We start from the raw sequence: 21832 nt of genomic DNA, 5'->3' as shown, positions 1-21832 counted from the left end.
AGGAGCATCAAGTTTACTGGTAGAAATAAGGAAATTTATGATTGAAAACATCAACAAAAGACACACTGTAATTCTACAGTCATGGGAGTTAGCAACAACCTAGCATATTGTTTCCTCTAGGATTACTTCTTACAAAGAAATTTCGCAAAAAGATTTGAGTCTAATGAATGTTTGATCAAAATTTCTCTAACTTCTTTATTACAGGGCCATTAACATGAATGAGATGCAAAGGAAAGAACATAATTTTCCCTCGAAGGCATGACTCAAACACTTAAAGGCTTGTTGCAGTGAAATAATTAGTTCTTAAGACAATTTATTATTGATTATGAGAATGTTATTGCAAAAAGGATGGATGTATTCTTCAAACATTTTAACATGAAAAAATAATTAAACGATCCACATATCGTGACTGGTGCCATATTAACTAAAGAAATAATAAAACAGAAGTTAGATGAAATGTGTGTTTTACGGGTCGAAACTTTTGAAAGAACCACAAAAATTCCAAAGTAATATATTCAAAAGTGGTTAGTTGGCTATGCCAACAACAATGATGATAAAGAAAATATCAAACATTAGCAAAGTGTCGAATTATAAGAAATTGAAGAAGAATTATCCAATGTCCCAATAAAACAAGAAATCATTGTGGCACCTTTATGAGACTTCATCACGAGGTGGTTAGAAAATGCTATAAAAAATCATGGAAGGCTAATTGATTTCAATGGTTCAAATAGGATTCAAGTGATTAGGTTTAATTCAAGGAAATTCAACAATAAATGTAGAATTCATTGAGGAAACAAAGAAGTATTTTCAAGCATTATAAGTAAATTGTCCAGTTTGGTTTTTCCTTGCCTTCATTATTTCTTTTTATTTACACACATCTTTGGAGCTTTCTCAATATTTAGGTCTATTCATAATTACAATTTATTTTCTCTTCCACGTTTATTTTTCTATTTATATGGTCTAGGTCAGCCCCAACCCCATCCTTAAATGGGCAGATATTATAAATTCTTATTCAAACATTTTTTTTCTAAAGATTCCATAGAGAACTAGTAGGAGTTGATAGCTAGTGTGGTCTTTTGACTTTGAGCTTTAAGCTTAAGATTGCAAGTGTTTAACTCCTTTCATCTCTAATATTTTAAATCCAATTATCCTTTAAAGTTATCTGCAAATGTGAGTTATCTTTACTCTCTCTATTCAAATGTGTGATGTTTTAATTCTTATCGTGTTGAAAGATGATGTCAGAAAAAAATTATGTTTATGTAAATGTTTCATTATATCATTGTGAATACTCAGTTTGTATACATCAAGATCTTTTCTCAAACATTTTTTTCTTTCACTCAATCTTTATTTTCTTTAATTAAAAAAGTGACACCTTTATAAAACTGAGGGGGAAGCTTTTCCCTCATATATTGTCTAAATTTTGATCCATCACAATGATCAACGTGTGTGTAATTCTACTTAATCAGTAAACTTGTCTAAAACTAAAAAAATAAACCAATAATAATTTTGAGAAGTTTTTATACTTTAAATAAAGGGATTAACCTAAAATTTTAAAAGAATACAAAGATACACTTCATGGAATACCATACTAAAGCCCCAATGCCATGAAAAGTAAATTTGGATGGTATGGCATACAATTTCCTACACTATTTTAGGTTGATTGCAAAATTGATTTACCATGTCAATTTTATTGTTTTCTAATAATTATAATTTTTAGGATAAGTAGTGAAATTCTTTTAAAGGGGATAGTAAAGTAGATTTAGAGGGAAATTCTCCAATTTATATGTAATCATGTGGATGTAAAACAAATCATGAGTGTGCATTTGAATGAAGGCACAAATAAAGGTGAATAATTATGAAAGTGTTATTTATATTTGAATATTATTTAAAATTTTGGAAATTATATGTAATCTTTTGTATACAAATTAAATCAAGAGTGTGCATTTGAGTGAAGTATAGATAAAAGGTGAATAATTATGAAAGTGACATTTTGGTAGAATTATGACATATTTGAATATTATTTAAAAAATTTGAAATTTGATTTTATGAAAAAGGTAAAAGAATTTATCAAGATACCTCGATATTCTAAATGGCATAAATGGCATGCATGGATAATGCATTTTCTTAAGCCACTCATGCCACTTTATACCTTGTCTTATTAATTTAATTTCAATTGTTTAATAAACAAGGTTCTACATTGCAAAGAGTAGAGAGAATACCTGTAGAATAAAGATTAAAATATATATAATATTTTATATAAAAATAAAAAATAATTAATTAAATATTAAAATATATATAATAAAAAATTTAAATATTAAAATATATATAATAAAAAATAAAAAATAATCAGCTGGTAACTAATTTTTATATGTTTTTTATGCATCTATGAATAAACCATCTTCATTTTATTTCCTTTCCGAATATGCATTTGTATAATCTTATATGCATTTTTATAATCTTCTCTGTTATCTTTCATTATGTCACTTAGGATGCGGTATGGCAAAAGCAAACACCTGAAATGAACTTTAACTTTATCATGAGGGAGTTAAAAATAAATTATTTAGTAATTGAAACTTTTAAACACAACGACCTCTTATGAATGACTCGAGGTATGTACTTTTCAAAATCAATTTTGTTTAGGACCTTCTTTACCAAAATCACTTGGGTAAGGTGATTTAAAGATAAGTTGCAATGCATTATTAATTATATTGGTAAGAGGTAGGCAAAATACATGTACTTTCATAAAAGAATCAGAAAATAATCTATATAGTATAGATGACGTAAAAAGGTCAGGCAACCTAAAAATGTTAGAGCTCTGTAGCCCTAATGGTCAAGGGGCCATGAGTTAGGCGACGCTTTGGAGAACTACAGACTGTTGTAAGCGACAAACCCAGACACCAAGAATCAAAGGAGAATGACATAGGAGGAGAGGGGGGGAGAGATCCCCTCCTATCGAGATGCGGCGGCAGGGGAATTTCAAAACACCAGTAACCAGGCGGGAGAAACAAGAAAACCAGGACCAGTCCTTGGAGCAAGATGGCAGGTCGACAGTAGAAGCAAATGTTTACCATGTGCGACGGAGAAACTAAGATTTATAATCCCGATGAACAAACTGGAGCGATACAGAAGTTACATGAAAGACCATGCGCTTATATGCAAGTTCATTGGAGTATGGCCGACTGAAAGGGACCTCACCAAATGGATTCAGCAAAAATGGCAACCCCGAGGCCACATCGAGCTAAAGTTGGAAGCAAGAGGCTTCTTCACGGTAATATTCTCGAACCAAGAAAAAGTTTTTGAGAATGGCCCTTACTTTCATTATAATGCTAGATTGTTCATGAGATACTGGAAAGAATGTTATGACCCAGACAAGGAAAAATTCCCAGCAACTCTGGTGTGGGTTAGGTTATTTGGCCTCCCAATGGACTTTTGGAACCTGGAGATTCTAGAGGGCATAGGAAACACGATAGGCAGATTTGTCAGAATAGCAAAAACAACAAAAAAAGGAAGATACACCTCATACGCTAGAATTTGTGTTTACATGAATATAGTTGATCCCATCTCAGATACAGCAGAACTAGAGTATCACAAAGAGGTTTGGCAGCAAACCCTTGACTACGAACATATTCCATTCAGATGTAGAAGATGTCATGAGTATGGACATCTTTTCAAGGAATGCCCACTAAACATTGAAGAAGAGGAGTACAAGCATAAACAGCAGAGGAAAAACCAAGAAGACAAGGAAGGGTTTCAAGAAGTAAAAAGCAAAAGAAGACAAACAAGAGAGAACACCAGCGGGGGAAAGAAAGAACAACAAGCCCAGCCCAGCAGAACAAATAGCTTTGAAGTACTACAAGAAGAAGAAGAAGATAACAACAAGACTCAAACAATGGACTATCAGGGGGAAAAGGAAAGGAAAACGGCACAAGCCAAGGCAAAACAAAACCTAAGAGAAAAGCCCAAAGCGAGCGGACAGAGAAGAAGGAAAAGGAAGAGAGGGAGAAGATGGATAACACTATAATGGAAATATATAGAAGTAGAGGAGAAGAATTAAGCTTGGAAGAAGAGGTGCTGAGGAAACTATTAAATGAATGGAGACACCTAGATGAACGATTCATTCCAGAAGAGCAAAAACGACTATACAGAGAAACATTCCAATAGTATCAAGCGAAACAGGGACAAGGGAAAATGGAGATGGCAGAACAACTAGGCCTTCAACAAGACAGCACCCAAGACTACCCTAACAAAGCGAAAGGCGGAAAGAAAAGAGGTCGAAGAAACCTACAGGAATCTATACAGATCATGGGAGAAATGCTAGTAAATACAGGGAGGGTAGTACCGCTATCGGCGGTATTCCACCAAATTAACCAAGCAACCCAATGATAATCACATCTTGGAATATAAGAGGCCTTAATAGTAAAGGAAAATAGAGACACTTAGCAGAAAGGCTAAGAAAAGAGAAACCTCAACTCATGCTGATATAAGAAACAAAAATCTCAGGAGGGAAAATGGAGGAAATCCTAAATAAAATAAAACCAAAATATGAATGCATAACGATAGATGCGAAAGGCAATACGGGGGGCATAGCAATACTATGGAACCCTACAGAGATTATTGTAGATTACTGGATAGGCATGAAAAGAATCCTCATTGGGCGATTCCGGCTAATCGGAAACTCGAGAATGGTTTCTAGTCTCTACAGTATATGGTCCTCATATTCCAGCGGAAAGAGGAAGTTTCCTCCTTCAATTACAACAGCTTGGAAAACTCCACGAGGAGAAACTGTGGATGATAGCAGGGGACTTTAACTTGACAACATCAATAGAGGAGAAAAAATGAGGTATGCAAAGAGAAGAACCAGAGATGGAGAGGTTTAGGGATCTTCAAGCGGAACTAAATTTGGTAGATATCCCAACCATAAATGGAAAATACACGTGGAACAATCGAAGGGGAGGAAGTAGACAGATAGCCTCTAGGATAGACAGATTCCTAGCAACATAACACTTCATTGGGAAAGATATTTTCTATGAAGCAACAATCCTCCCGTGTTTAGGGTTGAACCATTGACCTATTAAACTAGAAATAGCTATGAACCAACAGAACCAGAACAGACCCTTTAGGTTTGAGGCTTTCTGGCTAAGAGAAACCACCTTTATCGATAAAATGAAGGAATGGTGGAGAGGGACTGAGAATGTGATGGAAGGAAGAAACCAAATGCACACCTTTCAACTCAGATTAAAAGACCTAAAAGGGAGGATAAAGAAATGGAACAAAGAAGAATTTGGGAACATACAGAAGGAACAAGAAATACTCCAGATAAAGATGAAGCAAATACAACAGAAAATCATAGAGGAAGGAAGAAGCGAAGAGCTGGTAGAAGAGGAGGGACTTGTGATAAATAAATTGGAAGAAAGGAGAAAACAAGAGGAAATCCTTTGGAAACAAAAGTCAAGAATTCAATGGCTAAAAGAAGGAGAAAGAAACACGAAATTCTTCCATAAAGCAATGGTACAACATAGACAACAGAACATAATTTTCTCCCTAATGGACCAGCAAGGCAACAGGCTAACACAGAAGGACGAAATGGAGAATCTGCTTGTTCAGCATTTCAAAGGGCTCCTAACATAACCAAATATCAGAAGGGAGGACAATATTCGCAAAATTAGTCAACATATCCCTAATCTAGTAAGTAGAGATCAGAATTTGGCTCTACTAAGAGTAATAACGAAAGCGGAGGTGGAGGAGGTAATCAAAAATATGGTGAAGAATAAAGCACCTGGGCCTGATGGCTTCACTATAGAATTCTTCCAAGCAACATGGACCTTCATGAGTAAAGACATAGTGAATGTAGTAGAGGAATCCAGATGTACCAAAAGAATGCATTCGGCCCTGAACGCTACATTTCTAACCCTGATACTGAAGACAGAGCACTCGGAAGAACCACAAGGATTCCGACCTATAGCTCTTTGCAATGTTATATATAAAATCTTAGCTACAATAATGGTGAATCGACTGAAACCCATACTACCTGGGTTGATATCCCAAGAGCAGACAGGGTTTGTCAAAGGCAGACAAATAACAGATGGCATAGTGGTGGCACAAGAAGCAATACACTCATTGAAAAATTCAAAAACCAAAGGGATGCTGGTAAAATTAGATTTGGCCAAAGCTTACGACAGACTAAACTGGGGATATCTCCAAAAAATCCTAAAGGCATTTGGCTTCGATGAAAGATGGATAAGTTGGGTAATGTCAATGGTAACCACTCCAGTTCTGTCAATCCTGCTCAACGGATCACCTACAGAAGCTTTCAATGCGACTAGAGGGCTCAGGCAAGGCGACCCGTTATCACCTTTCTTGTTTATCCTCGCAGCCGAAGGTCTAGGAAGATACATCAAAGCAAAAGTATACAGCGAACAATATAAGGGCCTAAGACTCTGGGGGAATGATCTCCCTCTAACCCACCAGCAATTTGTTGATGACGTAATGCTATATGGACAGGCAACGCTCAAAGAAGCCAGAAAAATAATGGAAATTCTCACAGATTTCACAAGTGCCTCTGGGACATAGATAAATAAAGAGAAATCGAATATATATTTCTTCAACACCCCAGCACCCTCCCAAGCTTTCCTAGCAAGATCCATGGGATTCAGAATTGGGAATTTCCCCACAAAGTATCTAGGTATCCAGCTAAATGACCAACAAAACAGAGTGGCCAATTGGAACACCTTGATGGGAAATATTCAACGGAAAATGCAAACTGGACATTCAGAACACTGAACATCTCGAGCTGCATCATTCTGCTAAAATCAGTGCTTCAATCCATCCCGATATACCAACTAACCAGCCAAGACACCCCTAAAACAGTCTGCCAGAAAATGGTAGACATGTTCAAAAAATTCTTATGGCAAGGACCTAGTACAACAAAGAAATGGGCGCTTCTATCTGGGAGCTGGCTGAGCAAATCCCTAAAAGATGGAGGCCTTGGACTCCGAGATCCTTACATTTTGAATCAGGTAATGGGGGCAAAGTTGTGGTGGAGATGGATTCAGGGAGGGGTAGACCTCTGGAAAAAACTATGGGAGAGAAAATACGATATGCCCAGGTCCCTAGAAGGAAAGCTGAGAAACCAAAACGAGAAGAAAGGCTCTACAATCTGGAACCTCGCCAGTGCCAACAAGGACCTGATCAGAGAACAAAAATTCTGGGAAGTCAGAGGAGGAGATAAACCCAACTTCTGGAAAGAAGCGTGGCAACAGAGAGAAAAACTCAACAACAAACCGCAGCTCACAGAGATCCACCAATTCACCAACTTACACGAGGGCGACACAGTACAAAATTACTGGTGCCCGGAACCAGAAGGATACTGGAGAAAGTGGAAAGAATAGCAAAATTGGCCAGAAGCGCTAAAAACACCCCAATGGGAATTCTATGACAAGGAAATGGCAACAAGGAAAATAGTGATAAAAGAAGGTTCAAACACCCTAAGATGGGGCCTCTTGTAGATCTAATACCAAAAGATATATATGATAACAGAAATAAACCCAAGAAAGAACAAGATCAAATAGATAGAAATGCTTCTTTATTAATCAAACCCTTAAGGTAGGGCAACACCATACATTCACTCCTTAAGGAAGGAGAACACTCCACAAGCCATATGCCTGTTCATACAAGAATACTTCTCTTCATCTTCATCTCCCTCCATGTGGAGTCTCTAGCCTCTATATAGGCCTCATACATACAATACCATGCATCATTACCATGGTTTCCTCATACCATCAACTAATACCATGGGCCCCTTACATTATTATTAACTACTTGTGGTCCCTTACATGACATGGGTTAACCACCTTATTTATTACTATGGCCCATCCCATTATTACATTATTACCTTGGGTACCTCTCTTGGTACCCCATATTATCCCCCCTAGGTATATAACATTCCACCCCCTAAGCATGTTTCGTCCCCGAAACATGGGAAGAACACAAATAATAAGATCTACTCAAAAGAGTAGTCCACTGATACCATGCACGTGCATCTAGCCATCCAAGAGAAAGGTGAACCCTCGATCTCGCTGGTGCCTCGCTCGCTTGAAATGGAAGTTGACCCTGGCAGCTCTTCTGTGTGTAGTAGGTGGATCGTCTCTCCTTTCTATCCGTCATGTGACTACTTGGTTTCCATCTTGATGGTTGTCTTTCGGGGTGATGTGGGTGATGATATGTTGAAGTTTTAACCCACGATGACTTTTTCTTTACTTCACCTTGCTGTGGTGCCTCTTGTGGTGTCTTGTTTTTTAATATGACTTCAACCACTGAATCGTCCTCAGATGTATCAGCACCTGTAACCTTTTCTGCTTCAGCCTCTGTTTGTGTTTGATTGTCGACCATCAATTGCTCATCATCTGATATGTCAGTCCCTGTAACATCTTGTGCGTCAACCTCCGTGGACTCTAGCTGTTTATGGATGGAAATATCCTGTAATGTAATTTTCTTATTTTTATACCATAGCTTCAAGAATTTCTTCTGCACATTAATATTGATAGTACCCACAGATTCCATCCAAGGATATCCCAAAACAACATCGATATTATCCATCTCTGAAGCATAAAAATCACCATGAAACACATATTTATCCATAGAAAGCTTCAAATCCTTATAGATTTGAACATCCTTATCATCATCCTGTGTATGTGCAATTTGTTTTGTTGGGACTTGCAATTTTTTTGCCAAATTGACATTTATGAGATTTTGCTTGCAACTCGGATTTATAGACACAATGATTTTCTCCTTTTGAATCAATCCATGAACCTGCAATAAGGAGATACCAGCAGAAAATAACCCTTTAGGTTCCTTGGTTTCCTTCTTTCCTGTAAAAATAAAATCTTTGCTAGGCTGTGTGTCTGTCTATGTGAGCTTATCCACAAGATTAGCTTTACGGTCAAAGCGGTCCATAAGAGCTTTAGTGAATTTGTCCCAAGTCAAGGGCCAACGATAGCGACGTTGATGCCCTTGCCACCATTGCAATCTTTCATTGTCCAAGTACATTGTTCCCAAATTCAGCTGAGTCTCATCATCCATGATGTAATTCAATCTAAAACATTTCTCCATTTGTGCTAGCCATTTGGCTGGATGATAGCCATCAAATGGATATAAGTCATTCAAATTCAGATCTCGGCCCGCCATCACAAAAATTGGCGAAAAATTGAAATGGTCACAGTTTCGTCAATATTGCTCAGAATCCTTATTATGACCTATTTTCAGAAATGGAACAACCACTCTGCATCTGCCCATGTGGTAGAAATCTTGATCCGGGCACTTGAAATTTCAGATCTGCTGCTACTCTCCCGCCGTCACCCAAAATTTCTGCAAAAAGAGTTGATTTTAATTCAGCGATATCTCCCTCATCCGGACTCCAATTCGACTGATTTTTTTTTTGAAATTATGTGTTTTGTCACAAAGATTCCAGATCTACAATTAGATCTGGCAGATCTTACACCAGGACTTCTAGATCTGCGCCGCAAAATCGCTGCCCTGAAAAATTGTCTGCAACCCCACTGATTTTTAAATCAGCGATATCTTCTTCATCCGGACTCCGATTTAATTGATTTTTTTTTTGAATTTGGGTATTTTTTCACAAGGAATACAGATCTGTAATTAGATTCTACAGATCTGGCACCAAAACTTACAGATCTGATCTGCAAATTCGCTGCCCCAGAAACCCTGCAAAAATGAAGAAAAAAAATCTCCACGGTTTGCCCAAGAAAGTGCTCTGATACCACTTGTTGTAGATCTAATACCAAAAGATATATATGATAACAGAAATAAACCCAAGAAAGAACAAGATCAAATAAATAGAAATGCTTCTTTATTAATCAAACCCTTAAGGTAGGGCAACACCATACATTCACTCCTTAAGGAAGGAGAACACTCCACAAGCCATATGCCTGTTCATACAAGAATACTTCTCTTCATCTTCATCTCCCTCCATGTGAAGTCTCTAGCCTCTATATAGGCCTCATACATACAATACCATGCATCATTACCATGGTTTCCTCATACCATCAACTAATACCATGGGCCCCTTACATTATTATTAACTACTTGTGGTCCCTTACATGACATGGGTTAACCACCTTATTTATTACTATGGCCCATCCCATTATTACATTATTACCTTGGGTACCTCCCTTGGTACCCCATATTATCCCCCCTAGGTATATAATAGGGCCACAAAATCAAAGGCATGTTTACAATAAGAGAAGGCTACCAAATAAAAGCAGAACACAATAGACATCCAGAAACAAAAAAATGGGAAAGTATATGGAAAGCAAAAACATGGCCGAAGATAGCCTTCTTCATCTGGATCTTGAGCCATGGGAGAGCACTAACATGGGACCAACTACAAAAAAAAGGAATGCAAGGCCCATCGAGATGTGCCCTCTGCAGAGAACAGGAAGAGACAATGGAGCACCTAACCAATGCTTGCAACGTTAGCGAAAACCTATGGAAACAACATCAACAAATTTTTGAAATTAGCGACAGGAATCCAAACAACATGCAAACAACAATAGAGAACTAGAGGAAAAAACCATACCAAAATACGATCCTGAACAGGGCATGGAGATTCTCGCTAGGATTTGTTCCGTGGAATATATGGAAAGAACAAAACAGATTGATCTTCAAGGAGGAAGGTAGAGCAAAAACAAAATTATGGAACCAAATCATCCAAAACATCAGAGAGACAATTCTAACAGAGAACTGGTTCGAGGAGGATTGGAAAACTAACCCAAAGGAAACAAAGATAATGACACGCCTAAACCTAAAACCATGCATGATGCATAAGCCAGCCAGGAAACACCAAACCAATGAGGTGAAGGAGGTCAACCAATTCAGAAGACCCCAGAAGGAGTTCATCAAATTAAACTTCGATGGTGTTGCGAAAGGGAATCCCGACGAGGCAGGGACCGGCGGAGTATTCAGAGATGATAGGGGGAGGAACCTCAGAATCTATGCGATGGACTATGGCAACGCGACAAACAATGAAGCAGAGCTTCACGCCCTGAAAAAAGGGTTGGAAATTGCAATAAGAGAGAAATACCAAAAACTTCAAGTTGAAGGAGACTCAAAAATGGCAATCGAAATAGTCAAACAGCTACAGCAAGGAACCCAGTGGGAGAAGATCAGCCAAAGCTAGAGAACCGCTTGGCTGGTGCAGGAGATTGGTAAACTTACCAGACAGATAGACTACATCCTCCCCACCCATGTAAGAAGGAAAGGCAATGCACCAGCTGACAACCTGGCAAATTGGGGGAGAAGTCATGTAGGAAGAACTGTAGACGCAAACGAGGAAGAGTTATACCAAATGGAGGAGATGGCAAACTTAGTAAAAATCCTGGAACATGACAAAAGAGGAGAGGGGAATCCCGGATCAGGGTGCAACACAAGAAATCAAGAGGGACCGAGGCGATGGGACTGGGAAGGGGGAGGTAGAGGACAAGTGTGTGAGAGGACAGACGAGGGAAATGAAGTGAGTGGACAGGGAAGAAGGCAAGTGGATGGGCAGAACAACGAAGGTATAGCCCCCGAGAGAATGAGGGTGGAGACAGATGAGCATGACAGCGAAGAGGGCAGGGAAGTAAGCAGGGGGGCGGGCAGAAGGATGTCAGCAAGTGGCAGGACGAGGACAACACGCATACGGCAAGAGCAGTCGGGAGCAAGTGAGGGTTAATGCGAGGAGGTGGTAGCCAGGACAGGGGGTCATCATTCCGAGGTGACGGCGTAGGGATTAGCGTAGGGAATAATGACAGACAGGTGGCAGCAAAGGTAAACGACAGGAAGGGGAGGGGCATAAACCATAAGGGAGATCAAGGCATAGTTAGATGCATGCAGAAGACGAAGACGAGAGTTGGAGAGAGGAAAGGTGGTCGAGGACCGATGTTCCAGCGTGCGGACGAAAGAGGTATCAGACCTGCAAGTTGGTATGTTGTTCCTCTGACCCCTAGCTTTGTAAGGCTCAGGATGAATATCTGTAGGAATATAGGAAATTTGATAAGGAAAAGGAATGAGTCAGGCAAGGAGGTACCCAGACACTCCTGCGACCCTAGTCGGGCAAAAATAGTAGAAAATCTTAAGAAAACCCGGGGTAGGAAGCTAAGGTGGGAGGGAATAGAACCCAGGATGGTAGAGGTCTACACCATGGCAAATGTTCGAAATAAAACCAAACAGAGCGAGACTATAGTTACCCTGGTAGGAAACTATGAGAGGAAACCAGAAGGTAACAAGGAAGCACCTTGGGGAAGGAAAAGAACAGAGAAAAAAGAGAATCAGGGAAACAAGATACCGCTAGGGGAGGAATAAAGGCCCAGCACCCTGAGGGAAGACATAGACAATCCAGAGAGACCCTGGGAAGGGAGGAACAGAAAACCAAACTTACCTGGGGAAGAAACCATGAGGACGCCCAGGACAGGCAGGTCGAGTGTCGTTTGTTGCCGTGAGGGAAAAACGGCAAGAGGAATAGGAAATGAAAGAACCAAGAACATTGAGAGGATTGGTGACATTACGAAAGAAAAATCGAAGGAAACAAATTCTGGCAATGGAAGGGATAACAAAAAGGACATAGGTAAATGGGAAATTGTTTTGTTTTACTATTATAAAACTGATAATTGTAATGACTATGTGATAGGTCTCACCTCACACCACACCCAGCACAATGAGGAAGACAAAGAACAACGAGAAGAAGACAATGACAGGCAGGCAGGGAGTAACATGGCGCCCAGGAAAGGCAAGCAAGATAAAAAGACGGTAGAAGGAACGAGCGGCTCGAACAAAGAACAAAGGAAAAGAGGGAGAAAGTCGGGCAGTGAACATATGAAAACCCTTATTGACGCCTATATGGCAGGGAACCCGCTGGACACCAAAGCCCAAATTGCTGGTTGGGAGAGAGAACTTAATGACAGTATCAAGAACCAATACATCCCCATGGAGGAGTGGGAAAGTATGGTTCCCGATCCAGGGAATTCTCGAGGCCATCACTCCCTCTTCAGACAAACAATACAGCAGTATTGGGTCATGAAGAATGTGGTGGCATGGGCCATGACCCTTAATCGAGAACAAGCAGCGAGTGGCGGAACAAAGGCAAAGGAGAATACCAAGGAAAAGGATCCAGTCAGGGCTGAACTACTCAGGGAAATTACAACAGTTCAGATACAGACCTACAGAAACAACTTGGCCTTGGGAAGAATTGAGCAGACACTACAAGATATGAAGAGGAGCGAGATGCTTGGCTCCAGTGCCAAAGCGCCAGCCCCAGTAATATCCTCGGACGAGGATTGAAGCAGCGGTCCAGTACAAATCTGATAAAATTTTGATGAAATGCTTTTACTTGTTTAATTTGTTTAATCTGAACAGTAGTATAGACAGTAAAGACAATGTCACTAGATGGATAGAAAAAAACCTTTTCAAATTTTGGACAGGTTTTAATGCAGATAGGTGGCTATCTGGTTTCCTTCGGGTAGGTAAGCCACCTGGAGCAAATGGAAGTTACTGATTTTGGAAAATTAATATATAGAGGGAGCACCACCAAGTTTACAAAAAAAAAAAAAAAAGGTCAGGCAACCTAAGGAGAAATTGCATGAGAATGTACCTCCTCATGTCAGGGATGCCCAATAATCCTTGTACTCCATGACTCTTTGAATAAACTACCCACTGGCTTATTTCTCATGTCTGGTTTGAAAGTGTCTGAAACCCCTCTCCCAAATTATGGCACTACTGCAGCTATATATTTGGGTGATCACTGAAAGAAGGCACAATCTCATTTATGTGACTGGCAGACAATGGCATATTGAATGATGAAAACAATGAAAATTTAGATGGCTCTGAATTGAAGGACAATTGCATGAAATAAATGGCAACAAATAGACTATTTATTGTCACTATGTGCTCTTTTGGGAAATCTATCAAAATAGATAATGTGTTGTAATTGTGCGAAGGGCAGGCTTGAAGAAATTCATAGCTAAGATGGAGATATTGGACGATGCTAGGATTAGCAATGCCCTGTCTCAATCATGAACATTCATGGATTCTTTGTTTATCCACTTTTCAATATCTCCCTTCACTCCCAAAGCCGTGCTCGGGTACTATAATACAACATTAAGACTTTTACTTTTCAGGTTTCATGTGCAATGTTATCTGGGAGGTATGGCTTTCAAAAGCAAAAAGATGTAGCAATTTCCAACAACATTTTCAGTTTTTCATATTTACAAGAAATAGTGGTTTAGCATTTTTAAGGAGAAATAGTAGTTGATTGAAATGGTTTAGTTAGGTACAGGAACCACTTTTCTATACCTTGATTGGCTAACACCATCAAATCCACAGGTTTCTCCCTGTATGAAGGGAAACTGATCAATGATACATATACCCTAGTGTCACTCCAACACAGGGGCCTCTCAAATAGAATACCTGGTGGCCTTTGAAGAAAAAAGGCGGCAGGAATCTATCTTGGCACCAAAAAGCATTGGGCCTTCACCCAAAGCACTGATGATTGTAAAAGCAATTGGCCTTCAAGCACACAAAGCACCGGTGATTGTATTAAAGCCGCACTTACATATCCTATTGAAATATTTGAAGTCTAGCATTGATCTAATTATTCATGGGCATTTAGTGATTGGTTGAAACTTGACAGTATGTCCAAATGGAATAAACAAAATTAGAAAGTGCAAAATGGCTTAGCTATTCAACCTCTCTTGAGAGGGCACTGAACACTGTTTTTTTCTTTGAACCCTGAAGATAAAGAATGAGATACAGTGTTTCAAGGGGATTGGTGGATTGTGGGATGATTAGGACTTATATCAAACTTTGGACCATAAGCTTCAACTCTTTTTCACAGGTACGAAACCATTTGGCACATATGTACCCAAATCAATATAAATTGTCGGGGAGCATTCTCAAAACTTATGGAAAAAAAAATAATCATCCATAGCTGAAAAAACAAGTAGCAGTTTCCTCAGATTGGTAGGAACAAAGGAATAAGCCTTCAAAAGCTCTGAAGATAAGGGAGCTAGCAAAAAAAGCTACTGCAAACAAAGCTATTGATGGACCACAAACCAAACTGTTTTGAAACCAAAGAGACCTCAAAAGGCCCAGTTGCCTGGAAACAACTCGGAAGGGGGGAAAGAGATTCACTGGTCAACCATAGGTGTAGTTCAGACCAAAGGGTCAAACTTTGCAGCTGCACATAACAATTCTTTGAAAGCAACAGATCCACTTACTTGGAATTGGAAAACAACTCCAAAATTAAACTTTATTTATTGATTTTATTATAATGAAATTAAAGACCAGAAAAGAAAAATAGAAGCTTAACCTGCGCACCATAACATGAGATAGTAGTCTCAGAAAAATTAAAAACTTAATCTACAATAATGGAAATAGCTATATCAAATTTCACACCATAATAGGTGAGACAGTAATATCAGACAAATTTAAAGCTTCTCAAGTTTTCTCTAATAATGGAAATAACTATACCTGTGTTACAAGAAAGGTGAAGATTAAAAACGAAAAAAAATAGATGATCAACCTTGACCTTGAGCACTAATACATGAAATACGGTGGATAATAGAAAAGATAGAAAGCTTGGATGAGATAAAAGATACACAGAGTGGTCAATCTAGCACGACAAATAGAATGGTCAATTTAACAGCAGACATGTGTGATGTCAGGTGTTGGTTTGTAATCTCTGCAGCAGTAAAAGGGTGAAACATGATGCGTAAATTGTAGCACATAAACCTGTTTTCTTCATAGTTCACCTTGACAAATTTGACATCAGGGTTCTTTTCTATAAATTGGCAAATCTGCCTAAGTAGAAATTAAAAATGAGATATTTATCCAAATGATATCATCACAAAGTTCAGATTCTACTTATACAAAACTATCCAAGTACACAACCTAAAAAAATTCTTTGCTTTGTTTTCAATACACCATGAACCTCAAACACAAATTTAAGACACAAGGAAAATGAGGAAAAGTATTAACTAAGCATTAAATTTAAGATACAAGGAGAATGCTGAAAAGTATTAACGAAACCTTGAATTTAAGACACAAGGAGAATGCAAAAAAGTATTAACTAAGCCTGTGTATTCCTCTTATTTGCAAATCACCTCATTTTCAAATTATTGCGTTCAAGGTTTCCCTTTGTTGGACAATTTTCTTCATCAGGTCTGGAGTCAATTACAATGCCATATTCCAATTATTCCATCACATCCGCTGCTCCAACCTGCACCAACCAAATATGACAAGGCCAAAATCAAAAATTATTCTCAAATAGAAATGGACGTCACAGCTCCTGCACAGCTAGATATGACAAGTGCAAGTTCAAAAATTATTTTCAGAAATCAAAATGGGCAAACTGTTATCAAGTAAGAAAGAGAAAGAAATGTTACAATCAAATGAAAATGCCATATAATAAAGCTGTACAACTACAGATCTGGCTCCATCTCCCTTGTTCCTTGAATTGAAATAAAATTTAAATTTAGCTACATTTATGATCAACACTGCAATTAAAGATGCGTTTGGAATAAGGCATGCCCAATCTCAGTTATACAACAAATGAGGATCCCTCGAGATCAAAATGAATCCCGGAGTTAATTTCCACCCCCGGTGAGGGAAACCCCACTAGCCATACGAAGGCATATCCGACATGTAGAATAGTATTACTCCTATGAAACTAGTCAGCTGGGAACCATTCAACAAATTTTGATTCTCCAGATAGCACAAGGTGCTCATCAGTAAAGTGGTAAGGTGCTTGTGAAGATATGGTTTTTCTCAAATTCATCCCATAATGGTTGTTGGGTATCTACATATGAAAGATCACCTGGCAACAAAAAGACATCATAATTTGTCTGGTGAATGTGTTGTAACGTTAATTTGTCTGCCCTGTCTGTCCCAAGTCACCTATTGTAAATTGAAGAAAAACACATGAGATGTCTACTCTGAAGTGTATTGATAATGTAAATGTGAAGAAATTGTTAGCCAGAATTACCAGGCAGCTCGAAGAAATATAGAGCAGATGATATTGTAATATTGGATCTATCAACAGTCTATTTTTCTTAGTTGGGATGGTGAAACACAAGAATCAAATGTAACTCCATGCTTGTTAGGAACCCATGTTCTCACCATGGTTGGTAGTCAACAATGGTGAAAAAAATAGGTCAGAGTCAAAACTTGCTCAAAGCAAAAGTGAGGGAAAAGAAAAATAATGAAAAACAGAGATAAAACGAAGAATAGATGGGGACTATTCTATCTCCACCCACATTTTGTTCTTTTTAAAATTTCAAGTATGTTAGAATTTGGTATATACCAAATAACAAAATAAGGTGGAACGGGGAAATGGTCTTCCCCACAATCGCAAAAGTTATGGGGAATTGTGATCTTGGTGTTTTGACATTATACTTTGGACCATAAGTTATACAACGATAATAATAAATTGTTTAGCTTTTAGTGGCCCAAGTATAACATTGTGAATCTGGCCAGATCTGTAACCCAAGTATACAAAGTGTGTTCTCCCTTGGCTGAAGAATTGTATACTCTTGGAGAGGTTTCATACTCCACAACTGAGGGTATATTTGTATCATTTGTAATCCATGCTATTCTCATCTGATTTTCTCCTATCAAAGAAACATGTACCTACAAAGTGAAAAAATAGCATGAGACTTTCTTGGTCAAAAGCGTTACAAATCACTTGTCCATTCAAAATTGCTTTACAAACTAAGTACTAACAATATTTCCTCAAAAGTTACATGTGTCATTGATACGTTTTTATGCTTCATATGGAAGTCATTATTCCTTGCCAAATTAGGCTGATTTTTCAGGCAACAAAATTTAACTTTTAACACCTAAGGACTCAAAAGTGGATGAATATGTCAATTGTGTGTTGCAAAAAAACTCAAATAGTGGTGACATTCCTTTGAAACAAGACAGATACACACTCTTATACTCCATGTCAAAATTCATGATTTTGGAGCTCAACAAAATTTATGGACTAAACTGCATTGACACATCATTCACAATGCAGAAGCTAACAAAGCCAACTATTGCGCCTAAGCAATCATAGATAAAAGAATACCTCTGAGTTTAAAGAAAATGACACTAAAAGCATAGGTGCATGCACAGATGCAAGGTAACTTGAGTGTGAGTGGAATAGATTTTCAAAAGCTTAATGATTTGACAATGCATCTAAACATCGATTCCCTTTTTAGCAATATATAAACATACACATATAGATAATAACTACAAGGTACACAGAAAATTTGAAGACATCAATCATCTGTAAAGATAAAGCCACAAAAGATGTTGCTACAGAAAAAGGCAATTTCTTATGAAATTTGAAAAATGGGAATTGTCTTTCATTAGTATGAAAATTAACAGAGTTGATGGAGTAGAATCCATGGTCTACTCGCACTTTTCTGCTCAAGGAACTTGTGAAGTTAGGCACAAGTAGTAGTCAAAAAGACTCCCTATAGTTACGAGGTTCAGCTAGGAAATGGGAATGAGGTTTAGTTATGAGGTTCAGCTAGCAAATGGGAATGAGGTATAAAAAGGGTGCTAGCAAATGGGAATGAGGTATAAAGAGGGTATCACACAACCCAAATATATCTATTTCAACAACAGTCGTTGAGATTTCGATATGATAAATATCAAAAAATATGGTGTTATCCTCAATTCCAAAGCAATTTATCAATATGATTCTTCTCTGTCCAGAAGATCATATCATTTATTTCAACAATGGAAAAAGAATCAAGCTGTACAGGTATGTTAGCACTCGAAACTGTCCTTGTGACCTGCCACAAGATCAAAAGAGAATTTTGGGTGTAACAACAAGAAATCAACCCCAACTGTCATTTTGGTTGGTTTCTTCTCACTTTTTGCTAGTGCTTTTCCAACCTCAAAGGGGTATCCCTAGAAAAACTTGATTTAAAAATTATGATTTCAGTGACTAGTGACTTAGTTGATTGGGTGAATCAAGAAAGGGGAGAAGAAAGTATGGAAGATAGATTGATTAATCCCAATCTTACTGGTTAGAAAAAAGCCACCTTGAAAAAGCTTACCAAGTTAGAAAGCCATCTACTTGATTAGACAATCCACATAGAAGATCAAATTTCATATAGAATTTCCTTGAAATTCTGCAACTAGTATGATGTCAATCCTGAAAACAAGTTCATTGCACCAAGACACAGAATTACTCTATGTAATTTGCAGTGGAATAGGAACAGAAATAAAAACACATTCACACACCATAATGCAGTAAATTTTCTAGGGAACCCAACTGGGAAAACCCTCTACTAGTAGACTTTTGTTGAAAAATTGAGCAATATAGAATTCGTTACAAGGTAATCTGTTTCACTAGAGAACAAGCTTGTTCTCACTGCTAATACTTAGCTGAAACTCACTTGCAATAAACCCTGACACAGCTCCTAAATCCTTGCGCTGCCTAGCTCCTGTGTCCTAGCACTGGGCAGCCCCTATTATTTAGGAATTTCCTCCTAAATATCAGCACACTTCTGCAAGGAATTCTGTCTGTCAAAAGCTGTGTAAAGGCCTCTCCTTCCATGCTCTTCCTAGCAAACAGCTCTCACACAAACTCGTGCTCACAAAATTATGTTACAATTATGCCTTTCGACCTCCTTATAAACAATTCGATCAGCTAAAAATGGCAAGTTTATTTTGGGAACTCGGACTTGTGATTGATTAGTTGACTGAGTCTCACTGACTCTTGTAACTTGCCCTAGTCTTTAGAACTTGAGACTCTCGCTTGTCCTTCTCCAAATCTACCTCACACCTTGGAGATTGACTTAACTGCCTCTCCAACTTTTGTGCTTAAGTCAAATTGTTATCATGAACTCATCCTACTCCTTAGGAACTCCTGCATGCTAAAGAAGACTTGAGCGAGATCTATCATGACTAGGCACAAGTCAAGAAGACCATTACTTGCTACTTTTCAACACTCCCTCTTAGCGAGAAAGGGATTTTGTACAACTCCCAACTTATCTTTGAAATGAACAAAATTCCTTCTTTCCAATGCCTTGGTCAAGATATTTGTTGTTTGCTCCTCTGTTGGAATAAACGATAGCTTCACTATCGCTTTCTGCACATAATCTCTGAGATGATGATACCTGATCTCGATATGCTTTGAGCGATCATGAAACAATGGGTTCTCAAAGAGCTTGATGCAACTCTGATTATCACAGTGTATCATAGTAGGCTCCATCCTCTGTCTGAAAAGTCCCACAAGTAACTTCCTCATCCAAATAGCCTTGCATGCTGTCAAACTGACAGCCATGTACTCGGCCTCTACTGAACTAAGTGCAACTGATCTTTGCTTCCTATTGTACCAAAAAACATTTGTCGACCCAATGCTAAAGATGCCACCTAAAGTACTCTTTCGATCTGTGGAGCACCCTGCCCAATTTGCATCTGTGAAGCCCTCAAACCTCACTCTGTCAACCCCATCTGTGTTGCAAGTGCCAAAATAATCTTGATGGATGAATATTGTGCTACTGAGGCAAAGGTATCATCATAGTCTATGCCCTCAATCTATGAGAAGCCCTTGGCCACAAACCTGGCCTTGTACTTCTCCACACTCTCATTTGCTCCATGCTTCACCTTGTACACCCAGCGTGAGCCTACTACTGATTTGCCCTCAGGTCATGGCACAATCTCCCAGATATCGTTCTTCATGATGGAGGAATATTCCTCCACCATGGCATCCTACCAAACCTGCTAAGAAGTTGCCTCCTTATAACTAGAAGGCTCAGTGTCCACCACCTCTGTCATTAGTGCCATATATCTTGTGTACCTCTATGGCTACTTGCTTTACCTGAACATGGTGCTAGGAGCTTCAACCTGCTCCTGGGCCTCCTGAATCAACTTCTCGGCCCACTTGTCTTTCTTCCTCCCTGTGCTAGGAGTCTCTAACTAAGTATTTGCCTGCTCTCGCCCTGGTCTCTTCTCCTCAACATCTTACTCTGCATCTTGCTATGGATCCTACTATGCGGGCCTCTTGCCAACTAGCTGAGATTCAATATGTGATCCTAGTCGAGGCTCCTCCTTGGGAGCGAGTAGCTCCTCCATCTCAGATACTCCAACCTTCTCTCGCTCTAAAGACTTACTCAGAGCTCTGGACTCCTCAAACCTGACATCCCACTTGAGAATCGTCTTCCTGAGTCCTAGTCGATACACCCTATATGCCTGAGTTGTCTCACTGTATCCCACGTAAATACTCTTTTGTACTATGGGCTCCAGCTTTTTCCTGTTATCTTTGGACACATGGCGACAAAGTTTTGTGCCAAAGATACAAAAGTGTGAAACATCAGGCTTCTTGCCTGTCAAAGCCTCCTCTGGTGTAACTCATCTAAGAACTCTATGTGGACTTATGTTCTGCAAAAATACTACAGTGTTGCATGCCTATACCCACAAGAACATAGGCAATCCCTGATCATGTAACATGGCCTTGGCCGCTCCAACAACACTGCGGTTCTTCCTCTCAACCACCCATTTTGCTGAGGGTTATGGGGTGCTATCAACTCTCTCCTAATGCCCTCCTTCGCACACAACTCCTTGAAGGCATTGGAGACATATTCTCTACCATTGTCACTCCTCACTGCCTTGATCATTTCCCCGGTCTGGTTTTCTACCAAGGCCTTAAACTCCATGAAATTGGTTAAGACCTGATTTTTCTTCTTCATGAAAAATATCCAAGTTTTTCGAGAATAATCATCAATGAAGGTAACATAATACTTGTGTCTCATAAGAGACAAAGAAGTGAAGGGCCCCCCACATGGAT

General features: G+C 38.8%; 1 pseudogene across 1 annotated transcript in view; it reads right to left on the bottom strand.

Annotated features, from left to right (window-relative positions):
* Nucleotides 1–15956: 15956 nt before the first annotated feature.
* The window catches only part of LOC149223912 (putative phospholipid-transporting ATPase 9), a 31504-nt pseudogene continuing 25628 nt past the window's right edge, over nt 15957–21832 (bottom strand). The window contains exon 8 of the transcript XR_016249002.1: nt 15957–16267. The product of XR_016249002.1 is annotated as a putative phospholipid-transporting ATPase 9 (transcript). The remainder of the gene's footprint in view (nt 16268–21832) is intronic.

This window comes from Pinus tabuliformis, chromosome Q (genome assembly GCF_031772625.1).
Source record: "Pinus tabuliformis cultivar Carrire ecotype Pingquan chromosome Q, CPIR1, whole genome shotgun sequence".
Classification (NCBI taxonomy): Eukaryota; Viridiplantae; Streptophyta; class Pinopsida; order Pinales; family Pinaceae; genus Pinus; species Pinus tabuliformis.
This window is presented reverse-complemented; position numbering and strand designations above follow the sequence as displayed.